Genomic DNA, 26,188 nt, shown 5'->3' on the forward strand with positions numbered 1-26,188 from the left:
AGATCAAACACTAAAATATTGTCAGCACAAACTCGGAAGAACAGTAACTTTGGATCGCTGTAGCTATACCTAAAGACTGCAGAGAAATCTGCACAGTGATAGGTATAAGGCTTAATTTTAAGAAGCTGTATTTCTAATCTAGGAGATGTGAATTCCTATGTCTGCTTGCCAACAAATCTCTGTAAGCAGAACTGCATGTGTGTAGGCATAAATACAGCCATGAAATTCCATATAAGGTAGGAATGTGTGGCAGTGCAGGAGTAAAAATATTAACAGAGAACTAGTTACCTGTGACCCTCCTTTATTTAATTATTTCTTTTTAGACATGTTAATATGTAAGGCAAAGTTGATTTTAAAATTGTGAATTAGATTATGTGTATATGTAAACACCCATATATGAAAACAATGAAACATACAAAAAAAAATCCATGCTGAAATGTATCTGAGAGCACTGACAAAAGAAAAGCTGTGATTTTGTGTTTTATTCTTTTACCATTCAGTAAGTGCACTGCTGCCATGTAACAGATAGATGAACATGTGCATCAAATTAAACACATTACTGCAATATGAACTGTACTTTTAAAGTACAATAAGGACAGAGTATATAAAGTCACTTCAGATGACTGTAATTTGGAATATCAGATTGAATATTGGTTGCAAATACTCATACAAATTATAGAAGGAGTATATTTTCTAGAGTTACTTCTCTGTATCTGTAGGTTTTATCTACTACAGTATTCATTTCTACATGTGTTTGTGTCTCTGATTTAATAATGCAAAAAAAGAATGGACAGAGTCTTTTAGCTAAAACTGTAGCTTAAATTATCACATCTGACAGCTAAATTGAGATATCCATCAAGTATATAAATGAATACATGAAATACTCATGCGTTATTCACCAGTTTTATCTTGGTGATGTTCAGGGTGTCTGGATCATCATCTGCTGTTGTGGGTCTGCAAAACACTTTGCAAGATACTAAGTGTGGTACTTATATTAGGAGAGTGGCTCAGGCAAAGGTAGATGCTTTCATGCTCTCAGAATTGTGCAATCAAATTAAACCTGCGTTTTTTTAATGGGGTTTGAAGCATATCCTGGAACAGGAGTAATTTTGATTTTGCAGGAGGAATAGTAGAGAAGAGAGAATATGGATCATAAAAACTTAGTCCAAAGTTCAGTGAGTGCCACAGGATTATCATTTCTACTGATTTTAGTGTGCTCTGGAGCAAGCTTAGTGAATTGGTCTCAGACCAAATTTCAACATACTGACAAACACATATCCTCACACAGACAGGAAATTTGGGTCCAAATTTTGTGGCATTCCTGCCATGCAAACCAAGGGAACTTGTTATTACTTTCAGTTATTTTATATCCTCAGTAATAAACAGGAAAAGTACTTCACTTCCCATTTTGCTTCATGTACCGTTATGTTATCTCTGAAGCAGAATTTTTATCATTTTGCTCTTGCACTGTACCTTGCCAAAAGAATCAGCAAAGGAGAGGTAAATGGAAGTCACTGTCCTTGCACTCAGCAGTGCCTGTTCTGCAATTGCACTGGATCCAACTGAGAGAACATGAAGAATTCAGACACACCCTTCTCAGTGTGTTTTTCCAAGCTGCAAAATCTGCTTTCAAGACAAGCAGCAGTGTTTGGTATGGAAGTGGAATCAACAGCATTTGCAGTATCATGGAGAGAGAGGTGCTATTTTGTAAAGGGACAGCAAGCATAAGTAAGTTGAGTATGAGCCTAATGAGAAATGGAGGGACAAGACAGTGATTTTCATGAAGCCCAGTGGGGTATGTTTGTTTGAGTCAGGATCTTTAATGAGCAGCTTGCTGCAGATATGGTTATTGTCAGCACCTGTATCAGTTGTTGCTTATTGGGATTTCAGTTCAAACTGCTGCAGGAAATTGGATTTGGCTTTAGATTCAGGGTTTAAAATTTTCCTTACATGTTGCAACATTGTACCACAATTTCAGATCCTCAACACTACCAAGGTCTCGCTAACAAGAATCAGAGTTCCTACTGACAGAGGACTTTTATGAGCTCAAACATGTTTGTGGCTTCCAGACACACAGAAAATCATAGAACAGTTGCTAGATTATCAGACTCTGTTATATATTTTCTCAAATTTAAAACCAAAACCAAACTAAAAAACATTTAAATCAAAAGCCGCTGTAGTAGAGAGCAGCAAATTTTTAAGCGTTTCTGCTTCTGGGCTCTATATGTGTGAACCAGATGAATGCTTACCTCCTTCAATGAGTACGAATGTGAATATGAACAAAAGCAGGTTTTTTTCCTGTTTTCATGAATTTAAAAGAGAGGTTCAGAGAGAGCAGCCATGTGGGTTATGCATATATGCAAACAAGAAAAAAGAGTTTACAAAAGAGCCTCCACATCAGGAGTGCTGTGCCTTCAGTAATCCTGTTCCTAATGCTTCGTTCCCTCAAAACCTCTGTCTTTTCTGATTCCAACAAAGAACTTTTCCTCTCTTCCAAAATCACCTCTGCCTCTGACTCACTTGCACTCTGGTTCTGGTTTTGAGCAGGTCATCTGAGCATGTGAGCTATCTAAGGATGGGTGTTCTCTGAGAAGGTGTTTGATGAAGTAGGATTTTTAAGAAAGGTGAGGTTGTCAGAGATGGGGGGGTATAATGCATGAGGAAATGTGGCATTGAAGTCCTCAGGATCTGTTTTATTACAGTATTGTAGTTCCTGGAAGAAACATTGTTTAATCACTGTCTCTCTGTAAATTGTTAGTATAAAATTGCAAACGGGCCTGTTATTAGCCCACAAATTCCTAGGGAGGATTTCGAAAAAATTCTCTGATTTTCCTGGCTAAAAATACAAGTGGAGTGACATTAAGTTGATCCAGGTTCTGAGACAATGGTTCTGAGTCAGTTTTATGTCTAACCATCTTTCATAACTTCACTCTGAGAAAGATTAATTTCCTTTCTTGGCTGTTGGAAATTAAAACAAATGGCTGACATTTGATCTGTTGGAGTAACAGACCACATTTTACTATTCCTGTAAAATAGACTGTCATAATCATGAATGTAACTGTTAACTTCACCTCAGTCTGAATATGGAAGCTTGCATACTGTCTTGCAAACGCTGATAAATCCTGCTCCTTCCAGTAAAGGGCTCTTCCACACCGCATCATTTGAAAGAGGTCCTCTCATTGCCTAGTTGTTTATTTATGGACCAAAGTATGTCTCCCTGATTTTTTATTTCACAGGAGCAGCACTTTATCCAACCAATTATACTATTGAAAATGATATTGCAGTCTGAGCTGAGCTGTTTTGAACAGGAAGGGAGTCAACATATTTGCCTTCTTAGAGAACTGCAGCTAAGTTACAAATAAAATTATCTTCTCCACATATCAAAAATGTTCATGCTTTTTTCTGTCTCTCCTGAAGGAAGAATAAATGAAGATGTCACCCTCAAGTCTTGGACGTTTCTTGAGCTCTTAATAAATAATGAGAAAGTCCAAGGTCAACAACATTATTTCTGAAGTACCTCTTTTCTTGTTCTCCTCTTTTCCTCAAATGTAATGAGAAGACATATTTTAACAAAGATAACACACTTCTGTCTTAACGCTGAAGGGAAACAGAGGTCTTCCCCTAAGACTCTGATCTTTAACCCCAAGAGTTTTTCTAGGAAGATAGGTTTTCAGTTGTTCAAGTTAAATCATTCCTTTTCACCAGCCATTTATTTCTTTTTCCTTATGACCATACGATGTCAGCTTAATGCACCAGATGGATGTATTCTAAAAGCATCACACTCAACGCCTATTTCTGAGAGATTTATGAGAGACCAAAAGGGGGGCCACAAGTACAAACAGCTGTGAGTGAACTTGGATGAAATGTTGAGATTAGTCGTGATTCAATTTCATCTCTAATACTATATCATTGTTCTTTTAAGTCTGAGGAGTTATATGTCCTGAAGACTCTCATATAAACTTTCGAATGTATCAGCTCCAGCTCTTTGTCTTAGGTGAAATGCTTTTCCTATTTCGGTTGAAATAATGCAATGAGCTTATTGTCTCCAAAGATGTCATTTCTTTCTCTTCACATCTGGCAAAGCAATCTATATCTTTTATCTGAAACCATACTATTGTACAATGACATAAAGCAGAACAAAGAAGAATCCTCTGACCTGTGGTGGTCTTCAGATATTGAGCAAAACCAACTATTTTCTCCAATTGGATAAAAGCTTTTTTCCTGTTTTTCTCCATTTGGCAGTTCAGGCATTTGGACTCACAAAGATTTGTATTCAAAAGAAGTGTCAGTAAGAAGCTGTCAGAATTGGGCGTTATTGACATTTTTCAGTCAGGCTATGGATGAAAACAGAAAAAATAAAACTGACACCACAAAATGAGGTGTAGAAACCTGTTCATGTTACAGTCAATAGCAGATTTCCTAAGATTTCGCCCATGGGATTTTTAAAAGCATGTGGATGACCTGGGAGCCCTTATAATGGGGTTTTATGGTGGAAAGGCATACAAACACTTTTTGAAGTTTCCGACTTTGACCCAAATTGAAGTATTAATGGGTACAGTACATTGTGATTTTCCCTTCTGTGTGTCCACACTGTAACTAGGAAACAATTCAAACAACCCACAACACTGAGGATTGAAATCTCGAAGTTTATTCAAACAAGGAAGGCAGGATAGCCAACAACTGTAAAAAGTTTTGTGCTTCTTTATTAACACTTCTCACTTGTGAGAGGCTCTTTTAAATCTCTGGGAGATTCAGTCTCTTCACTGAATTCCTGCAAGTTGTCTAACAGGAGTTGTGGTTTGGGTTCTCCTTTATGGTGCAGACTTCCCTGCTGTGGGGAACTATACACCACACTCAAATTGCAGAGAAACTTGGACGTGTTGTCCTGTAATGTGTTTAGAAAAACAATGTGTTTAGAAAATTTTCTTCCTTTGTATTACTGTTATTGATGGGTAAACTAAATGATAAATGGTAATTGGTTATTTAATATATGGAGTACTTTATACAGAATACTCATGAAATAGTAGAAAGGAAGAAAAATCTATGTATTAATTATATTAGTAGCAGACTTCTGTCACTGAAGTTTTTCCTTCTCTCTGAAATATCCACTTGTTATGTGCATGGGCAAAATTAATCTGTATTGCAGTCAGCAAGGTTGCGTTAGTGATTTATCCGGTTCCCTTTGTGTAGCTCCAGTTTTTTATTATTTTCTATTTTCTGACCAAAACATGGAGAGATTTAGTGAGCTATTTATCTCAAAGAAATTAAATAACAAACAGCATATATAATATTCGTGAAGAATAAAGATACCAGGAGTGTGCAATATACATGTCTTACAGACTTAAGCATATGTTTTGATATTTTTTTTTTCATAATTCCTCAGTAATAATAGCAATAACACTCAATTTATTTAGGATGAGAGACCGTGGGAAGGGTTTTCTTTGAGCATAATGAGGACATTTCCAATGACATCTTTTTTTCATTTATGAGAGAAGAAATTATGTTTCTGTCTTACATGTCAGGTTTTTTTGAAGTCCAAACAGTTGGTCCTATGGATTCAGGCTCTGGCTTCCAGAACTGAGAATAATTTTATGAGCTCTAAATATTACCTGTGGTTTTCTTTTGTACTTGTATTGAAAATAATAACTCTCAAGATCACTACCTTTCTTTCCTAATGCAATTTTGAGCTTGGCTACAAGACAGGCACTAGGATACAAAGGCTTCTCCATATTGTCTTACGTCTTTTCTTTCAAACCCCACATGTCTTCTGGCTTCACCAACAGTAATCTGTTTTTTTCACTACTGAGGAAATACTTTTCTCAGTGTTTATCTACTATGTTCTTCCTCCTGAGTTGCACAGAGTGCTAAGTATTGTTGGCTGCTCAGCCTGGTGCAGTGCCCGTGCTGTGGCCCTGGCACAGGAGGTGGGCTGAGGACGGGAGCAACATGACAGTGATGCTCCTGGCCAGCTCACAGCTGGTGTTATCTTGCTGAGGGACTAATACCAGTCACGGGGTTAATCAAGGAAGAGCCAGAGGGACAAAGAGCAAGCAGCATCCTACTTGCTCCTGTTGTCTAGACGAAGCATGGATGCACCTACTATTTGCACACTGTTTATAAACAAAACTAAGTTTTAACGCTGTATTGCCTATCTTTCCCTGTTGAACCATTAGCTGCTGTAATAATCACCTTCACCATCTTCAGCTAAAGCAAATGTCCAACAGGAAGGAAAAGAGGTAATAATTTTTTAGCCAGGCACAGTGGGAACAATTAAAGGCAATGCTTTCCTGTTGCAAAAGTTTGCAAATCCAGAATTCAATGTACTAATTATGTGCAAAGGCTCCAGAGCACTTTTGAATCCCTTGGTGGGAGCATATCTCTAAGGTGTATAGGTTTCATATAGCAGAACCCACAGGTGAGCCCACTGCAGCTGTGACAGAAGTGCTAAACACATGTTGCATTGTGTTGTGCATACATGTTGGATAGGTCAGAATGTGGACCAATGTATACACATTTCATTTATGAGAGGCTGAATATATTTAAAGGGATGAGGACAACTTTAAGCTGTAAGAATATAATGTAAAGGAGATAGTGCTCTTTTAATTCCACAAGTAAAAATATTTTTTACAAAGAGGAAAGCTTAATAAAATCATTGGAAGCTCAATGAAGGCTGACAGCAAGCAAGTTCGTCTTAGATGTGTATATATGGTAAATTACATCTCTATCTCTTAATCATAGGAGGTAGTATCAACCATTGCCTTGCCTGAGTATTTTACATACCCAGTCCTTAGACACACCATAATTTGAATTATTTAGTGTATAAATACTAATATTTGCAGCATGTAGAGGGAGATTAACAGCAGACTGAAGCCCTCAAGCTTTGGCTAGATGACAAAGTGAAGAAAGATGGGTGAGGTCGTAATGGGTCATATGGATCATAACAATATGATAATTCATTTTTAATTAATTTGAACCATGGATATTTGTGTTGAGGCAAATTCTTGTTAAGACCAGCTCTTTCTCCCTTTTCCCTGTCTATTTTGCAAACTAATACTTTTATTTAAATGTCAGTAATTTGTATGTGTACTGTCAGCTTGCTACAGGCTCCACAGTGGTGTAAACATTCTCTTGATCTGCTCCATTCATGTAGGTTGTGCAGGAACCAGTCAGAAAATCACTAAAAATAAAAGTGAAATTGATCTTCCAGTGTAATTGTACAGCACCAGATGCATGCAAGCACAAATGAAGTGAGCAGACATTTCATTTTTTTTCCAAATTGCAAGCATTATTTTCTTAGAAGAGAAAGAAATATTTTAACAGGATGTCTACAGTGGCTACAAATCTAAACCAATGGCAGGACACAAGCAGCTGTAGGGCTGCCAGTGGGAGGTGTGGAAGAGTGCTTACCCACCTGGTGTCCTTTGGAGAACCCATAATTGAAAAAGTGAGATATGTACATAGTGTAAACTGCATCTAGAGTCATATCAGGTGTAGAGAAGCAGGAACTATTCCCACATTGTGGTGCGTTGTAGCCTTCTTGCTCTTAGCACTTGGTGTGTTCTCTTGAAAAATGTGGTTCATAACAGCACCTTCCCAGAAAAAGACAGAGGAGTGTGAGTCAGTAGGATTACTCAGGTTGGAGGATACCTCAAGTGTTCACCTTACCCAAGCTCCTGCTGAAAACTTTAAATTTGCCTGCTGCTGATCGCGCATGGTGATCTAGCCTCTCCTCAGTTACCACCTATTTAATTTACCTGAGTGTTCAAGGAGCAGAATTAAGTGCTTTCTTCCTGTGTTTGGGCTCCCTATCTCCTCAAAAGCTGTTTTGACTGGGAGGCCCGCCTTTCTCTGCTCACATCTCCATCATCCATCACACTCCTGTATAAGTGGCAGGCAGAATCTGGCGCTTAGTGAGTTGAATGAACTACTGGATTGGGAGCAGTAGCAAATCCCACTGTCCCACCACTGTTACGAGCTTTTAGTAAATAAATGGGAAACATTTCACATAATTAAATACCATCTTAGGAAACAGGAAGAAAAAAAAGCCCTAATTTAGAAAATAATTCAGAATAGCATATAAAACATGCTGCTTAAATGTATTTCATAGTGATTTTGAAGCAGAAACACACATCTGAATACATTCATGAAAGATCACAATTAATCAGTATATGATCTTTCAATCTGTCAGGGTTTTTTCTAGGCCATATTGTTGCTAACATTGCTTTAATAGCTTTACCATATCCAAACTCTACCTGCCTGACTCCCTGCCCTCTCAAAATTCCCATTTAACCAGGGTTCTCATTTTATCAATCACATTTTGTAATAGAAGTCAGTTTTGTGTGTCCCAAGTGGCTAAGCATTTCCATCCTTATATCAAGAATTAAGCATCTCCTGAGAAGGAAGAGAGGTCAAGTGCTGTAATAAACCAGATTCCATCAAGAATGTGAAAAAATGCTGCTGTGACCAAAGCTAAATGGAAGTATAGCTGGTTTGAGATGTGATGTGAAAGCGTGATGAATAAGCTGAAGCTGTTTCTAGAGTTTATGTCCACTGTGGTTGATTCCTCCTCATTCTTTCTGACACTGTTATTTGCTTTGAATTGCGCTGAAAACTCTTTATACATACATGATCTATTCAGAAGACCAGGCCCACAACCAGTTTCAAGCACCATAATTTCACAACACATAGTTATGCCTTTTGACAATGTACCTTGAAACCATAATAAACCCTTGGGAATGAAATCTGAATGAGGAAAAAGCATAAACTAAGTATAAGCAGGCAGATATTGAATAAGAAAATATTTTCACCAGACTTCTGGTTCAGAAAGAAAAGTGACTCTGAGAAATCTGTCAGCCTGTGCCTGTAGTTCAATAGGTGAAATGTTTGCCACATTAGTAGCCCTGGAAAATATCTTATTGATTTCAGTGAAAATGCTATTTTCTCCATACTTGACAGCATACCACAATATTTTTACCATATTGTATATTAAATTACCAGAGGAATAAAATACAGGCTTCAGTATTTAGCAGAAGCACAATGCTGTATTTATTGGCTTGCTATAATATTTTGTTTTGGCAATAAATCTGGTAATTTTCTTCTTAATGCCCATTTACTGCTCCCCAAATATTCTGAATATCCAACTAACTGACTGAGATGGCATAAACTTTTCACATTTATTCTGAGCTGGTCACATATTGTTTGAAGCAGAACTTAATTTTGTTTTGAATCAAAATAAATATAATGTATAATTTTTTAAAAAAATATTTTATCCCTTTTTTCTCATTTCTGATGGAATAACACTGACAATTACCATTAAAGTCTTACCAAAAACATTACTTCGTATGCAAACAGCAACAGATGCAGTTAAGGAGAAATCAGGCATATAACACTAATGCTTATATTATAGGTACTTCGTAAAAGAAGATGATATCTGGAATTCCATGTAAATTAATAAGTGTAAATTTATCCTTAAATTGTGAAGGGGGCACATCAGTTATAAAGAATGCTGAGAAATTCCTTCAATTTCTGAAAAATTACTTGAAAAACTTAAATTCCCACTGCTTATTACTAAGAATAGGTCTGAAAAAATATTATTTGCCCATCAGTTATTACTCCTAATCTCCTAATCTCCTTTTCTTGAAGATTGTTAATTCTGTACTGGCTGAGAAAATGACTTTTTTTTTTTTTGACAGTTATATAAACTAGTAATATAAAGGATATTATTTGTACCTACAAGCCTTGTCTTTAATACATTATACAACTACAAAATAAAGACAATCCGGGACATTACTATAATTGCCATCCACCTTAGATTTTCAAAAATACTGCAGATGATTGTTGGGTATTACTGAACAACCATGTGTTTGTCCTCTCAAAATACTAGTGATCTACATACCAAGAGCTTTTGAAAGTACCCACCAACTTTCTGTTCTGTGTAGTGCTCTACCTACCTACATTATTAAATAAAAATAAATATTTAGAAGTCTCCTGTTTTAGAAGAAGTTGTATTTCCTTGCATGGTACTCACCTAAACTACCTTATATATCTGCGCAAAAGGGAAAAATGTTCATCAGTATGGATAACTCTGTGTTGTCTGTGAAGCTCCAATGCTTATTTTTTCTTGCTGTTTACGGATATGAGTTTCTCAAAATGCTGCATCGTTGCTGAAATAAACACTTTCTAGTGAAAAATATTCTCATTTCTTTTCATATCTTCTAGCCAACACAGTTTCATCACTATTACTTCTTGCTTTTTATGCAAAAAAAAATTGAATCTTAGGTCTCAGTTTTTACTTTTTTCTTCCTGAACATGCTAGGTGAAACTCCTCAGGACTAATACTTTCACCTTAAAGATGAATCCATTTACATTGTTATTAGAAAGAATGCCAAAACAGAAGCAATTTGATTTTCATAATATTTCCAGTGAAGTGGGTAAGGACATTTTTTAGCTTTTTGGTTATTTGACAATTTGAAAATAGAAAAAAATGTAGCTGTAAAAGTTGTATTTTGAGATTTCTGAACAGAGCAAAATTTGAAAAGTAAAATTTAGTAACATGAATTTACAGCTGTTCTCTGCAGGCGTGCTTTCGTTTCCATAGCCTGTACACTAGTGTCTACTTAAGAGTATATTTTTGTTGTTAATTCTAAGTGTCAATAACTATACTAAATCTAAATGAAATAGTTTGAGAAAATTAACTGCTTTGATTTTTTTCCCTCAGGAAAATGGAAAAAAAAACCACCTTAAGTATCAAGCTCTATTATTTTGAATTTATTTTTTTTCTTTAAAAAGTTCTTGTTTGTTGAGTGGGGGGTCAATGCTGGTATGTGCCAGCAAACTTACAGTCTTTCCTGCTGTCATGGTTTAGCCCCAGCCAGCAACCAAGCACCACGCAGACGCTCGCTCAGTCCCCCCCTGGTGGGACGGGAAAGAGAATCAGAAGAGTAAAAGTGAGGCAACTCAGGGGTTGAGGTGAAGACAGTTTAATAGGTAAAGCAAAAGCTGCGCGCGGAAGCAAAGCAAAGCAAGGAATTCAATCACCACTTCCCATGGGCAGGCAGGTGTTCAGCCATCTCCAGGAAAGCAGGGCTCCATCATGCGTAACAGTTACTTGGGAAGACAAATGCCATCACTCTGACTGTCCCCCCCTTCCTTCTTCTTCCCCAGCTTTATATACTGAGCATGACGTCATATGGTATGGAATATCCGGTTGGTCAGTTTGGGTCAGCTGTCCCGGCTGTGCCCCCTCCCAGCTTCTTGTGCACCCGGCAGAGCACGGGGAGCTGAAAAAGTCCTTGACTAGTGTAAGCGCTGCTTAGCAACAACTAAAACATCTCTACATTATCACCACTGCTTACAGCAGAAATCAAAAACACAGCCCCATATTAGCTACTACAAAGAAATTTAACTCTATCCCAGCTGAAACCAGGTCACCTCCAGATCTGGGGGGATCCTCACAGGTCATCCTGCCACCAGGCACAGGTGGGTAGCCAAGGCCAGTGCCTTCTCCATAGACTGGCTTGCCCATGGCAGCCCCACCAACATTCACAGTGACATTTTTATTTGTTTTGGTGCACAGACTCTGAAATATTTCTGGTGTAAAAATATATAAAAATAAGTCTAAGTCTTTGTTTACACAATTAAAAAAGCAATTCACTGAGAAGAAAGAAAAATTCTTCAGAAGACTCATGGCACTCAGTTTTCCAAAAAGCTTCAGAAACTGCATCCATAAAAGGTCTTGTTTCCTGTTTGCCTTATTCTTAGGCGAAGCCCCTCTTGCCTTGCCTACAACAGTTCCCATACTGCTGCTAAGATTGTTAAGTCAGCTCATGTGCATAATATTAATTCATAGATGTCAAATCACCTCACAAAAGAGATCAGTATCATTCCAGAAAGGGACAATGTGGGAAAGTGACTTGTTGAAGGTCATCATCATGAGGTCATCATAATGAGTTCGAGTTTAAATCCATGTTTTCCATGTTGTGTAAAAGTGTATAAGACAGAACGATTTGATATGTGATGGAGACATTTGAGACAAATACTTGTTATGGATTTAGAATGATCAAAGAATGCCTACTTTGCTTCAGTCTTCACTGCTAAGGCTGGCCCTTAGGCATCCCAGTCCCCAGAGGTGAGAGAAAAAATCTGGAGAAAGGACTTCCCCTTGCTTGGGGAGGATTGAGATCACCTAGGCAAACTGGATCCTCGCAAATCCATGGGCCCTGTCTTAGTGGACAGCAAGTTGATCATGAGCCAGCAATGTGCCCTTGTGGCCAACAAGGCCAGTGGCATCCTGAGCTGCCCTAGTGAGGCACATCTGGAGTACTGTGTCCAGTTTTGGGCTCCCCAGTTCAAGAAGGACAGGGAACTGCTTGAGCAAGTCCAGCAGAGAGCTACCAAGATGATCAGGGGACTGGAGCATCTCCCTTATGAGGAAAGGCTGAAAGACTTGGGTTTGTTCAGCCTGGACGAGAGAAGACTGAGGGGGGATCTTATCAATACTTATAAACATCTGAAGGGCAGGTGTCAAGATGATGGGGCTACACTTTTTTCAGTGGTGCCCAGTGACAGGACAAGGGGCAATGGGCACAAGTTGGAACACAGGAAGTTCCAGCTAAACATGAGAAAAAACTCCTGTGAGGGTGCCAGAGCAGCGGTACAGGCTGCCCAGGGAGGTTGTGGAGTCGCCTCTCCTGGAGACATTCAAAAGCCGCCTGGGCATATTTCCTGTGCCCCCTGCTCTCAAGTAGGGGGGTTGGACAAGATGATCTCCAGAGGTCCCTTCCAACCGCTACCATTCAGCGATTCCGTGATTTGCCTTCACAAAATTGCCATTAAACAGGAAAGTGATATACATGCTGGAGATGGGTTTACGTTGTCTTAGCTCCAAGTTGTTCCTGTAGATTATGCTCCATAAAATAGTGGAAAAATTCTTGAAATTAAGGGTCTACAAAGTATAATACTGTGTGTAGGTTTGGGAGCCATATGGGAGGTTCTCACCACAGCTGTATGTTTTGAATAAGGGCTTGGGGGCAAAGGTAGCATATATCGCTCACAAGCTCTTAGTCTTCACATATGTGAATAGTCAGTGTTGTGACGACTCCTTCCTGTTTACTTGTCAGTCCATAGGGGCTTGTGGTCGCAGCTGTACACCTACTGTGAAGAAGAGTCTCCCACAGGGTTGACTCTCATTTCATACCTTCAGAGCTCAAGAAAAGTGAGGGAGAAGGACCCATAGCAATTGAGAGGGCATGTGTGGTGGGAGCAGTAGGGGCATGGGCAGTAATTGTCTGTGTGTGTGCATCTGTGTTGTGGGAGAAATAAGGATAGAGAAGAGGGGAATGTGCCAGAGCTCTCAGCGTGTGTGCGTGTGCACACACTTTGGACAACAAAATATCTCCCTGTGTAAAAGGCTTGCTGCAACATCATGATTTAGATGTTTGTTCTTGGACTGATTCCTACTGTTATTCATTGGAAGCGCAATCAGCTTCTCAGAATTTTGTCTAGGTTTCCTTCAAATGTCCAAATGATGTAATGAAGATGTAAAATAAGTCTTAAATGCAGTTTTTGAGCTTTAAAACTAATCTCTCTGTTTCAAATTCATGCAGGCATGATCTCACCTTTTGGCTTAAAAATCATTTCATCTTGCCAAAGAGCGTTGCTATTCCTCACCTTTTAAATCCTATTTGGTCTTCTCATGCAGCTCTAACAATAAGATTTTTTGATGGGTTGAAGGCAATTGCAGAAAATAACAACTTCGCACAAAGGAATGTAGAATGACTGATAATTTTGCAGAAAAAAATACAAGTACTTGACTTCTGAGGCTTTAGGGCAGCAAATGTCCTTGCCTAAAGCATATAAGCAAAACTGAGACTTTCTGAAAGGTTTTTGTTTTCCCTCCCTATTGCTTAATCTTCCAAAGTGCACACTTTTTCTGTCTTTGCTAATAATTTTATTGTCATGAAAGGATACCGTTTTCATCAGAGATTTTCATATGGCAGGCTTGCTTCCAAATATTTGTTAAAGGGGTACAAAAATCCCTTCTAGAACTGCCCCCCTGTTTGACTAATGCTTCATTGCATAGCTCAGAAGAACCCAGGAACTACACCAAATGCTGGATCCATTACCATATCCCTAGCTAGTTTAAACCTAACTCAGTACAATCATTACATGATACTGAAGCTCACAATTCAGATACAAGTCCTTAGCCATTGGCATGTCACTGTAAGATCATCTCTTTTAAGGTAAAAAAAGCAGTGAAGGGGCATTACTTAGGGCAGTGTCTGTATAACAAAGGAATCTGTGTCACTTAGCAACTTCTACTGGCACTGTATTTTATGATCATCGTGTTTTAGTGCTGTGGCTGGTACTTGTCAATTCACTCCTCTGAAAGTAAGTACTTTTGGGCAGCTTGGTTTTAGATATGAAAGTCACACCACTGCAGTGACGAAGACTGCTTAGCTCACCATACCATCACTGGATAGGAGAATCACAGAATCATAGAATTGTTTAGGTTGGAAAAGACCTTTAAGATGGAGTCCAAGCATTAACTTAGCACTGCCAAGTCCACCACTAAATCATGTCCCTAAACACCACATCTACAGTTCTTTTAAATAACTCCACAGATGGTGACTCAACCACTTCCCTGGGCAGCCTGTTCCAGTACCTGACAACCCTTTCAATGAAGTAATATTTCCTAATATCCAATCTAAACCTCCCCTGGCACAACTTGAGGCCATTTGTCCCATTGTGCTATGACTTCTTACTGAGAAGAGACCAACACCCACCCCACTACAACCTCTTTTCAGGTGGTTGTAGAAAGCAATAAGGTCTCCCCTCAGCCTCCTTTCTCCAGGCTAAACAACCCCAGTTCCTTCAGCCACTCCTTATAAGACTTGTGATCTAGACCCTTCACCAGCGTCGTTGCTCTTCTCTGGACATGCTCCAGAACCTCAGTATCTTTCTTGCAGTGAGGGGCCCAAAACTGAACACAGTATTCAAGGTGCAGCCTCACCAGTGCTGAGTATATGACAATGACTTCCTTAGTCCTGACGGCCACTGTATTCCTCATATAAGCCAGCTGTCTACCAACACCCCCAGGTCCTTCCCCACCAGACAGCTCTCCAGCCACTCTTCCCCAAGCCTGTAGTGTTGCATGGGGTTGTTGTGATTGAAGTGCGGAACCTGACACTTGGCCTTGTTGAACCCCATACATTGGCCTCGGCCTGTCCAGATCCTCTGTAGAGTCTTCCTTTCCTCAAGAAGATCAACACTCATCAACACTCATCTGCAAACTTACTGATGGTGCACTTGATCCCCTCATCCAGATCATTGATAAAGATATTAAACAAGACTAGCCCCAAAACTGAGCCCTGGGGAACACCACTTGTGATCAGCTGCCAACTGGATTTAACTCCGTTCACCACAACTCTCTGGCTGGGCGATCCAGCCACTTTTTTACCCAGCGAAGTGTACACCTGTCCAAGCCACAAGCAGCCAGTTTCTCCATAAGAACGCTGTGGAAAACGGTGTCAAAGGCTTTACAAAAGTCCAGGTAAAAAACATCCACAGCCTTTGTCTCACCCACTAAGCACATCACCTTGTCACAGAAGGAGATCAGGTTAGTTAAGCAGGACTTGCATTTCATGAAACCATGCTGATTGGGCCTGATCACCTGGCTGTCCTGTACGTGCTGTATGATGGCACTCAAGATGATCTGCTCCATAAGCTTCCCTGGCACTGAAGTCAGACTGACATGCCTGTAGTTACCTGGATCCTCCTTCCAGCCCTTCTGGTAGAAGGGCATCACATTTGCTAATCTCCAGTCAACTGGGACTTCCCCAGTTAGCCAGGAATGCTGATAAAGGATTGAAAGTGTCTTGGTGAGCACTTCTGCCAGTTCCTTCAGTACTCTCAGGTGGATCCCATCTGGCCCCATAGATGTGTGTGGATCCAGGTGGTGTAGCAGGTCACTAACCACTTCCCCTTGGATCATGGGGGCTCCATTCTGCTGCCCATCCCATCTTCCCTAGCTCAGAGAGCCACGTACCCAGAGAACAACTGGTCTTACTATTAAAGACTGAGGCAAGGAAGGGATTAAATACCTCAGCCTTCTCCTCATCCTTTGTCATTATGTTTCCCTCCACATCCAATAAAGGCTGAAGATTCTCCTTAGCCCTCCTTTTGCGGCTAATGCATTTATAGAAGTATTTTTATTGTTTTTTATGGCAGTAGCCAGATTAAGTTCTAGCTAGGCTTTGACTGGCTCTTCTAATTTTCTCCCTGCATAACCTCACTACACCTTTGTAGTCCTCCTGAGTTGCCAGCCCCTTCTTCCAAAGGTCATAAACTTTCCTTTTTCCTTTTTTTCTTGAGTTCCAGACAAAGTGGTCTATTCATCCAGGCCAGTCTTCTTCCCCACTGGCTTGTCTTTCGGCACATGCGGATGGTCTTCTGCTCCTGTACCATTAAATGTCCTTGGAAAATGTCCAGTCTTAGTGGACTCCTTTGCCCTTCAGGACTGCCTCCAAAGGGACTCTCCCAACTAATCTCCTAAACAGGCCAAAGTCTGCTCTCCAGAAGTCTAAGGTGGAAGTTCTGCTGACCCCTCTGCTTACTTCTCCAAGAATTGAAAACTATCATTCCATGATTGCTATGCCCAAGATGGCCTCCAACCATCACATCACCCACAAGTTCTTCCCTATTTGTGAACAGCAGGTCCAGTGGGGCACCTTCCCTAGTTGGCTCACTCACCAGCTGTGTCAGGAAGTTATCTCCCACACACTCTAGAAACCTCCTAGACTGCTTGCTCTCTGCTGTATTGTATTTGCAGCATACATCTGGTAAGCTGAAGTCCCCCATGAGGACAAGGGCTAGTGATTGTGAGGCTTCTCCCAGCTGCTTGTAGAATAATTCATCTGCCTCTTCATCCTGCTTGGTGGTCTGTAACAGACTCCCACCATGATATCTGCCTTGTTGGCCTTCCTCCTGATTCTTACCCATAAACACTCAACCCTATCATCACCATCATTAAACTCTAAACAATTCAGCTCTCCCTAACATACAAGGCTACCCCACAACCTCTCCTGCTTTGCCTATCCCTTCTAAAGAGTTCATAGCCATTCATTGCAGCACTCCAGTTGTGCGAGTCATCCCACTATGTTTCCGTGATGGCAACTACATCATAGTTCTCCTGCTGCGCAATGGCTTCCAGCTCCTCCTGTTTATTGCCCATGCTGCGTGCATTCATGTACATGTACTTCAGTTGGGCTGTTGATCCTGCTACCTTTTTAGGGGAAGAAGCCATACCATTGTCAGGCGTTTCCATGTTTCTAACACATCAATAACCCTTGTGTCTTTGCTGCTGAATGGATGTCCATCCACTGAGAGAGCAGACCAAAGGACCTTGCTAGCACACCGTCCCTCAAACATTGGTGTGCTAATGTTTGCTAAGGCTTATCTCCAGTGATAATGATAAGCTAAGGATTATCTCTAGTAAGCCTGGTTTTATCATTTCCCCCTTCAAATCTAGTTTAATGGTCTTTCAATGAGCCCTGCAAACTCCTGTGCAAAGATCTTTTTCCCCTTTTAAGACAGGTATACCCCATCTGTCACCAGCAGGCCTGGTGCCATGTAGACCTACCCCTGATCAAAAACCCCAAAATTGTGCTGGGCACACCAGGCTCAGAGCCAGGTATTGATCTGCTGGCCCTTCCTGTTTCTTCCTTATCATTCCCTGCAACTGGAAGAATAGAGAACACGACTTGTGCTCCTGATGCCTTAACCAGTTGTCCCAAGGCCCTGAAGTCTCTCTTTGCCTCGGACTTCTGATTGCAACTTCATTGCTGCCTACCTGAAAAATTGATAATGGATCTGAGGGCTGTACCAGGGTAGGAAGCTTTCTTTTCATATCTTTTACCTAGGCCCCAGGGAGACAGCACACTTCCCTAAGAAGTGGGTCTGGTCTGCATATTGGGCCTTCTGTTCCCTTCAGAAGGGAGTTTCTATGACAGTGATCTGTCTTTTCTTTCTTTATGGAAGCAATTTTGATGCAGGGTATAGGCCAACTTAACCTCGGTAACACCTTCAAGCTAGATGAACCATCATCCTCGTTAGATGTAAGGCCATGATAATCTCTGAATAGTACATCTGAGTTTTGAAGGAAAGTGTGTTGTAATGCAGCTGTATGCACACTATTTACAAATGAGTGATGGACTAATGTGGTCATTAGAACTCATGTTCTGAGCAAAGGTAAAAAGTCCATTACAAAACCAGTTAAAAATCCTTCTGCTTTTTCCTAGGGAGCCTGTCACTTGTTTATCAACAGATATTTCCAAGTGAAGGGCATAAATTTGTCCTGATTATATTGATCATATTGACTGTATTTAAACCAACTACTTTGAGTATCTCAGTTTCAAGAAATATTACTTTAAATAGTGTAAATCAAATAAAAATTTGCCTCTGCAATCTGGAGCCCAGGGTGGAATTTATAATGTTCCATCTTTCAGCCTGCATGACTATTAGCATTAATTGCTTTCTGAGAATACTTCAGACAAAGTATATTAAGATTTCTTTTCTCCTTAGTACAACTCTAACACCATCATTATGGAAAGTTGATATAAATTTTGTTATTCTATAGGCAGAATTTTAAAACATTTGAATTTGAGCAAGCACATTATGGGCAATGTTCAGACTGCTAAACATATTTAATATTCAATGCATGTATAAATAATTTTCCCCATTCTTTTCCCAAATACTATAACGCTTAAAACCAATCTGTAAGATAAAAGTTGACGTATAACTCTTCCACACAAAAGATGTTAACTATACAAAATTGTGAAGATGTGCTTAAATTTTCATCTAGAATTGCTACATAAAACAGAATCAAAATATTATCACCCAAGTAAAATATCTTTTGCATTACACTTTACAGATATTGCTGAGAAGATAGGAAGAAAATGTCATTATTTTGTGCAAAAAAAAGAAATGGTTATGGTAGTGTTGTGGCATTTTATACAGATCAATTTCTGTGATCAAAATTGAAATAAAAGATTCATGTAAGATTCCAAGCACTACTGTACTATTTAAATGAAAAAGCAGCAATTGAAAATGCTTAGCAGTCTGTTGTGCAAGTCAGCCTATGCTCAGAAGCCATCTTCCTAAAGGTGATTCCTTTGATGACCATTTCCAAGCCCCTCCAAACTGCTAATCCAGTCCTGAAAAAGAAATGTCACATCACTGTCTAAAACTTCATCCTTCCCTGCTAATTCCGCCTCCAAATAAATGGGATTTGCAGCAGGTTTTAAAAGTGAACATATTTCATAAGAAGAACTGGAGAGAATTCCAAAGTTGAAATTCTTCTTGCAGAAAGGGTTGCCAGCATACAGTCCATATGCCAAGAAAACTAGTTAGATATCCTCTGTGGCTGCATTTACATTAATAGATAGATGTAGTCTCACTGGCGTGCAGCTTCCAAGCCATTCACATTTTTACATTTTTCAGAAACAACACACTCCACCCGCTATCAAACAGCTAGCCAATACACACCGTGTATGTGCACTGTGCTCTTAATGTGTGGGTCACAGCTTTCTGTATTATCTTGTCTCTAAGTTGATATGAAATTCAGCTTTCTGATATGTAGTCATAACAATAATATTTTCTATCATAGTTGCTTTAAAAAGCATAACACCTGAGAAAAATAGTTGTTCTTCATTGATGATCAAGCACAATTTACGAGCTTCTGAAACTTTCTCCCCCATCACTTCCTCCAAATTACCGCCTCATTCGGCAAACTGAGTCATCTAATCTTTGACATATACCAGTTGCTCTCCCAGATCTACCAATATCTCCTCAATTTTCTCAGTGTCAGTACCTCACTTACTCTACTCCCTATCCAGTTCTTGGTCCAAATGCTGCTACTGAAGCAAGGGGAAGGAAGGAGAATATTATCAGCAGTTTGTGAACACTCTTCTGCTGCTTTCTTTTCCCTTAAACATCCATGTACCCCTTCATATGGGAGATTAGGTAGAACTTTGTGGTTCAAAACTGGCATTCCCTTCAGCAGAGAAATGACTTGGTTTTTCACCCTGGACGCTCAGCAAGAAATGACTGAAAGTCATTCCTGGCTACACATATTCAAGTGCACCATGAAGGGTCTGAAGTTCAATGCTGATGATAAAAATGGTCATTAATAGTACTACTGCAGTCATTAGAATGTTAGATTTTTACAAATTCATTTGTGCATTTAATAAATTTGAAGGAATAACTACAAGCACTTTGATATACATGGATGCTTTAAGAATAATACTTCTGAATATTTGATTCTTGTTTTATTAAATGAAAACTCCAGGCTAATTAATGAAACTTATAAGAATTTCTGCTTCCCTTTAAGAATATTCAGGACAAAGAACTGTTTCTTGTCCCCAAATCTATACTTAGCATTTCTATATCTAAACACATCCTCTGGAATCGTATAGTTGCTATATGGTTTTTCTATTCAGTATGCTATAATTCACGTAATATTTAGGAGAGAATGAAAATAGTAGTAACTATGATTGAGATGTTGTTTTGCAAGTTTGGCAGGAGTTTTAATTGTGTATTGCTGTATAGCTACTCTAGATGGTACTTTTAAGGAACTTAATACATGGCATGTCTAGAAGCTAAAGGGAGGTGTGGGAAGAACCATCCTGGGAAGAAGGAGCAATAGCAGGTAACTAAATGTAGCTACCTCCCCAAATCCATCTTTCTCCAATGGTGGCTTCTTGTAGACACTCAGTGGCAGAAAAACAAACCTGCTTGTTAGCTACTGAACATTGCAGGGAATAATCAAACCAGAAATACTTAAACATTTCATTAGGAAGGGATGGGTCCATCAGCAGCCAGGTAGGTGTCTGCTTTCTTATGATCTGCACTGTCAAAGTTTGTGTTGTAAGTCTGGCCACTGTATTTGGCATATAGTATCGCTGAGCAACGAGGAGGCAGAGGCATTCAGGTGTTTCGCGAAAACAGTCCCTAGAAATATTTTAGAAAAGCTTTCAAAATTTTACTAATTTTCCTAAAATTAAACCAAATCTACTGGGGCATATCTCTGAAGATGTTTTAATCCATCCCTCTAAATTCTGAGAACCACATTTTATCATATTAAATTTGTTTGATAGGTTAAGATTACAGATTGATTGGACAGCCTATCTATTCATTTATCCTATCGTTCTAAATTTTCTACTGAATGGACTGAAGTGGACTTTTGCAAGTGCTCTGTTTCTGTGAGAATGAATATTTCTAATAATCTGTAATATTTTGTTGCCAGCTGAAGCTCCACTTGTCATACATTCCCCATGGAGCATGTTTGCATTTTCCAAGAATTTCTGTAGTATCCAAATTTATTTTTGTATTCTGAGATGTGTCCAATAATATTAATTAGTGTCAACAGGTTACAAACAAAATCTTCCATTTATATATGAAAACGTGAACAGCATTTTTGGAGAAGCAAAGCATTGTTTTTGTATTCCTTTGCATTATCCTTTAGTGCTGATTTGCATGTCTAGTCAGAGCTGCAAGTTGAGACAGAGTTCCAGTGGCAGTGGTGTGGGAAGACAACCCTTTTGGGATTAGTGAGGCATGAATTGTTCAGAAACAATGCAATTAGTAACTGGCTTTGAAGAGAATCATTTGGAAGTTAAATCCCAGCTACAAATTGGGTACCAAAGGTGAATATTTAAGAAAAAAAAATGAGTAAATAAAGGGCATGGTCTTTTCTATAGCCAAATATGGGGAAAAGAGGACCTTTTTTTTTTTTTAAATTGTTAGATCCCTATCTGTAAATTAATTAACTCAAACTGATAGACATGGATTCAGGCCAGGGTCTTATCAATCCAATTCTGAAAAGGCTTTAGCTAATAATATTTTGACATTGTTTTGACAGAAGTTAGAACGGGTCCTTTCTAGCTTGGGGAGTGATTGAAAAAACAGTTTCCCCCAAAGTGTAAAGTATGTCTCAAGCTACTTTGGAAGTAGCAATTCTGAATTCTGAAAATAAAATATTCTTTGTTAAAACAAAAGTCAGTGGCAAATCCAGTTGGGCTTTTCCATCTGTAACTTTTGTGACTGTTGTATTAAGTTTTTAGCCTTCCAAGGAGTTCTTTCTATAAAAAAACAAATGAAATAATAAAATAGCAAATATCTGCACTGATTCAACTGAGTGTGGCATCAGTGAATGAATTTGGAAGTCAGTCATTGTCAATTGCAGTGTTATTCCTATCCAAAATAGCAACCTTTTTTGTTTAGTAGATTTTTTTGGATAAGCACCCCAACCAGCAACTTCCCAGGCCCTACATCACACTCTCCCAAAAACCCTTTGTGAAAAACTAGGGCAAACATTGGTCTCTGCTTTGGTATCTTATTGATTTCAGGCTTCCATTAATAAAGGTCCATAGCTCCAAGGACAAGACTTTGATTTCTATTACTTTAGCATTTTACCACTCTCATGTAATAAAAAGATATATGGAACAGGATACCCATGAGTAAAAAAAAATGTGTTGTTTGCCTACAAAATACAGAATCATAGAATCATAGAGTCATTAAGATTGGAAAAGACCTCTAAGATCACCAAGTCCAACTGTTAACGCAACGCCCCCATGCCTCCTAAACCATATGCTGAAGTGCCACACCTACATGTTTTTTGAACACCTCCAGGGATGGTGACTCCACCACCTCTCTGTGCAGCCTGTTCCAATGCCTGACTACTCTTTCAATGAAGAAATTTTCCCTAATATCCAATCTAATCCTCTCCTTGAGGTTTAGATGCAACTTGAGGCCATTTCCTCTCATCCTATCATTTGTTACTTGGGAGGAGACCAACACCCACCTCACTACATCCTCCTGTCAGGTGGTTGTAGAGAGCGATAAGGTCTCCCCTCAGCCTCCTCTTCTCCAGACTAAACAACCCCAGTTCCCTCAGCCTCTCCTCATAAGACTTGTGCTCTAGACCCTTCACCAGCTTCATTGCCCTTCTCTGGACGCACTCCAGCACCTCAGTGTCTTTCTTGCAGTGAGGGGCCCAAAACTGAACACAGTATTCGAGGTGCGACCTCACCAGTGCCCAGTACGAGGGCACGATCACTTCCCTGCTCCTGCTGGCCACGCTATTCCTGATATAAGCCAGGATGTTGTTGGCCTCCTTGGCCACCTGGGCACACTGCCGGCTCTTATTCGGCTGGCTGTCAACCACCACCCCCAGGTCCTTTTCCACTGGGCAGCTTTCCAGCTACTCTTCCCCAAGGCTGTAGCATTGCATGGGGTTGTTGTGATTGAAGTGCAGGACTTGACACTTGACTTTGTTGAACCCCATACAATTGACCTTGGCTCATCGATCCAGTCTGTCCAGATCCTTCTGTAGAGCCTTCCTTCCCTCAGGTAGATTGCCACTGTTACACAGCTTGGTGTCATCTGCAAACTCACTGAGGGTGCACTCGATCCCCTCATCCAGATCATTGATAAAGATCCAAAACAGAACCAGCCCTAACACTGAGCCCTGGGGAACACCACTTTTGCTCAGCTGCCAACTGGATTTAACTCTATTCACTACAACTCTCTGGGCCCAGCCATCTAGCCAGGTCTTTACCCAGCAAAGAATACATCTGTCTAAGCCATGAGCCACCAGCTTCTCTAGCTGTAGGAGACAGTGTCAAGGAAGGGTCTGTCAAAGCACTAGGTTATAAAACCTTTGAAATTCCAGCTGTATGCTACAAATGCAGAAGCTGAGGGTATGTTAGGTTACTAAGTGGGAACAAACAGGGTATGTCTAATGGGCCAAACCTCACTGCAGAACAAGACCTTTGAAAGTAAATTGCTCTCATGAAACAGTCATCCTTGCCTTTAGTTAATTCCTGATGTACTACAAAGTAATTCGGATCACAGTAGACAGGCTGCATTGCAGGAAAGGAGGAGACCCTTTGTTGTAGGGCTACATGTCCTCAAACAATAGCTAAGCTCAGACCTCCCATAGTAGACAGGCTCTTGTGTCTTGTGTGAATTCAACATGGGAAGAGTAACTGGTTTTTGAGTTACATCACCTGCATGGTAGAAATGCCCTGTGGATCCAGATTTGCAAAGAAAGGTTCAAGTAAATCAGGTCACCTGCAATTACTGGAAAACAGGAGCTTATCAGATCCAGCCTCAGTGAGCTGGACTTGTCACCCTGAACTGACTTCATATCTGGAAGCACTTATCCTATGGGTTCCTTTAGTTGGTGGGTTTTTTTTATTCTTTTTTGTTTAAACAAGAGTCCCAGTCCCCTTACATGGGCATGATTAACACCTGTGCCATAGCTTCATCCCAGGTCCTTTGCAATATCTGTCTCCCTCACACCTAACTCCTGAAGCATGGCCACTTCAACCATCTAAACACAGATCAATTTTTTTTCTCCCAGTTAATTGTACTATTTTGACTCTTTCCATTCCAGAAGTCATACCAAATTGTTGGGATCATTGATCACTAACAAAGGCAAGGACCACACAGAGTTACTGAGCACTGAGCTAAAAAGCCAACATAATTCAAGGCAGGTTTTTCAATGAGGAAACTGAGTGGGTGCCTGGAGCAGTAACATGGAAAGGACAGTGCTTTCAGGACTCCACCAGACAGCAGTGCTGCACGAGCTGGCTCAGCTACACCTGTGTAAGGATGTGGTCAGCAAATCATACACTGCCCAAAGCAATGGTTGGTGTAACTTCTGCTTCTGCTCCCTGGCCTTGCCTAACAGCAGGTTTTGACAATTTCACATGTTTAAGAATTGCAGTTCTTGCTCTTCTCAATTTTGCAGCTACTGAGATGCTTCTGTCCTTGTATAGTATCTGCAGCGGAGAAGACAACTTAGGAAAACATTACTGAAATACGAGAAGGAAAAGGAAAGTTGAACATTACTTACTCCAGGGAAAAAGGGGTGGAAACAAAAGAAAAAGAAGGCAAAAATAATTCTTTACAAAAAATTATATCCAAATCACAATATAAAATGTAAATACTAATCCCAGAGAAAGTGTACATAATCATGACCATTAGCATTGTCCGTGCTTAGTCCAGTGCTGCAACCAATCTGGTCAGAATCAGGCTGCAGCACTAGACATGATCAAGTCATGGGTGAAGCAGCAATATATCACACAATATATAGTAAATCCATTAACACAGAGGGCTTGGAGGAAGTACATATCATGTAACTCACAGGAAGTGAGAGAAATCCCCTTACCACCACAGAGGTCCAGCTGGAGAACATGATCAGGTGAAAACAGTTCCAGTAAATGTGCTGCAAGCTTACCAGCAGAATTCCTTTTACACTTCTTACTATAGGACAAAAGGCAGCGTCTTCAAAAACTTCACAATCTTTCAAACAGCACTGAAAGGACAAAAAGCTACTATGGCGGTATCAGAGCTAGGCATTGTAGAGCTTAATCTAAACAATATTCATTCAGAACAGGAAGGAACTAAGTCTATTAGGAGACTGTTAATGATTTATTTGCTTTTTTTACAGAGTCATGTAGTGGGTAAAGGCAGCTAATCTTGTTGGATTCCATTAAGGATGTCTCTTCAGGCTTCAGACAGCCATGAGTCCCCCACCTGGGCTTCATAAGCAACATGACTGGAAATTTCATGTAACGTTCAAGGCCTATTTGCATAGGCATGGAAGCAGACTTGCATTAATAATACCTGTATTAAAGGTCTAAAAAATCCTGATCGTGTTATTAGACATGCTCCCTGGACATTTTTTTTTTGCATCAGAAATATCTCTTGACCACCTCCTTTATGTCTGTTGCATCCATGATGGTTTTAATAACAGTTTTATAGTACAGCTGAAGTCAGAGTGAGAATATTTATTTTTTAATTGATTCTTTTTTTTTTTCCTGAAAGAGGAGAAGGAAGACTTTTAAGTATATCTAATTTGATCTGACTTCCAGAAGTATTACTCTTAAACCTTCAGGGTTTAAGATACATAAAGGAAACTGGGAAGATAATAGGCAGGCTTTGCATAGGAGAGGTAATGAAGTCTGGATTCACTTTGTCATCTATTTAAGGAGACCTAGAACAATAATTCTGTACTTCTCACAACCCAGGATTTCAACTGAAAGTGTTTTATAGGTCAAAAAAATCACACCACCAAACTAGTAAGTAGAAGCAATGGAGTTGCAGGACAGGTATGCCCACTCCT

Source organism: Phalacrocorax carbo, chromosome 5, assembly GCF_963921805.1.
Source record: "Phalacrocorax carbo chromosome 5, bPhaCar2.1, whole genome shotgun sequence".
NCBI classification, from domain to species: Eukaryota; Metazoa; Chordata; class Aves; order Suliformes; family Phalacrocoracidae; genus Phalacrocorax; species Phalacrocorax carbo.